The following is a 2,117-nucleotide window of genomic DNA, read 5'->3' on the forward strand; positions in this document are numbered from 1 at the left end:
GAGTTTTGACTGGGTTCTGGCCATCTGCAAAAATGAAAACCTATTGGGAGAAAATCTACATAGTTAAACATAGAACAATGAAAGGAAGTGTCAGCCTGTATCCCAGCCCTGAAATGGAATGAGCTCTGTTTCTGCACAGAAGGCAGTTGAGACAATGTCAGTTACCCATTCCACTCATTTTGGTTTATTTTAAGGAAAATGCAATCTATGCAGTGTTTGGGAAATTATATACACCTTTGAAATTAGGATTTATTGCAATCAGGTAGCCTTTAATAATGCAAAATGTGTATTTAAAAATACATTTAGTAATTAAGAATCATACTTGATGCTTTTAGAACAGTAAAGTGGTTAGTATTTCAATATACTTTCACCCAGATTACATTTCTTTCAGAAATAACACGTTCTTTTAATTTTCTATTTTTATGAACTTTGTTAACAATATTGAAAAGTAAAGACAACTGTTGAAACGTAAGCCCTTTTTGTCTGTTAAGTAATAGTAGGAGTTTTTATTTACTGGATTATTTGAAAATAAACTTTAGCAAGAATATTACAGAGGTGAGTATATTTGCTCAGTGAATTCTCTAAATTTTCTATGATGTGTTATAATTATCTTAGATGATTTATATTTTAATTTCTAATACATTTATACTTAAATCCACAAAAAAATGAGACTGATCAGAAACAACCTCATTTTGGAAGAAGCAGGACTGCAAAAATTATTATAACTGTCTTTTTTTTGTTGTTGTTTTCTTAGAACTACTCGGGAATATATTACAGACTTCACAAAGAGGAATACTACTTTGCACTAAGTCATATTCTAACGACTATTAAGTTAGAATATGATTAATGCAAGATATATACAAGAGTTCAGGCTAGAGATACTCAAAGATTGATGAAGCCAGATCATGGAATGCAGTTTAGCGCAGTTATTAGGTGCAATTTGACACGGTTATTCACAATTTCCAGTGGCTCCCAGTCCTCAGAGGATCCAGTCTAAACAAGCAAAGCTTGCGGAAAGACTCTTGAAATTTAAACTAACCTGTGTCTCTCAAAATGTTTCACGTAACTCTTTCGTATATCAGCTCTAAAACTTCTCTATGAAAATCAAATTCCTGAGATCATTGTACCCTTTGCCATTGCAGTTCACATTCTACACCCCTTGCTATAGCACTTAACAAACTTTGTAATGAAAAATTTTGCATTTATGTTTTCCCTCCTTGATTTTAAATATATTTCTTCAATGTAGAAACTGTTTTTTCATACTAATACTAAGTAAAGAGTAACCAAATTTTATATAAATTACACTTAGATATTTAGGAAATGAATTAAAGAATTAACTTTCAAAATTTGTATACCAAGTAGAGAAACAGACATGTCAAGAATTTGGTGGCCTGGCGCAGTGGCGCATGCTTATAATCCCAGCACTTTGGGAGACTAAGGCAGGTGGATCACTTGAGGTCATGCCTAGTTCGTGACCAGCCTGGCCAACGTGGTGAAACTCCATCTCTAGTAAAAATAAAAAAAAAGTAGCCGGTTGTGGTGGCGGGCGCCTGTAATCCCAGCTACTCCGGAGGCTGAGGCAGGAAAATCGCTTGAACCCGGGAGGCGGAGGTTGCAGTGAGCCGAGATCATGCCACTGCATTCCATCTAGCCTGGGCGACAGTGGCGAGACTAAGTCTCAAAAACAACAACAACAACAACAACAACAACAACAACAACAACAAAGAACAGTAAGTATCTGAGTTTTGAATAGTTCTTCCCCCAAATTTACTATATAAATCTAGCTTTCAAGCATTGGAACATGGTCTATTTCTCAATTCTGTATATTTTTAATTCAAGGTGCTGTAGCTGAGAGTTTGGAGTCTTCCTTTCTATGTCAGTATGGGATGAGAAAGCACACACACACACACACACACACACACACACACACACACACACCCCTGTTATCCTAAAAGCAGTTTTGGAGGTGGCTGAGAGGAGAGAACTTAGGAACTTAGCTGAGGAAATGATGAAAAGGACATTGTTTTGTGTCTCAGGAACCATGTGGAATTCCAAGATAAGAAAAACAGTTGCTAATTTGAGTATAAAAGCAGGAAATATGATACACTTATTTCCTT

Source organism: Piliocolobus tephrosceles, chromosome 5 (genome assembly GCF_002776525.5).
Source record: "Piliocolobus tephrosceles isolate RC106 chromosome 5, ASM277652v3, whole genome shotgun sequence".
In the NCBI taxonomy this organism is placed as follows: Eukaryota; Metazoa; Chordata; class Mammalia; order Primates; family Cercopithecidae; genus Piliocolobus; species Piliocolobus tephrosceles.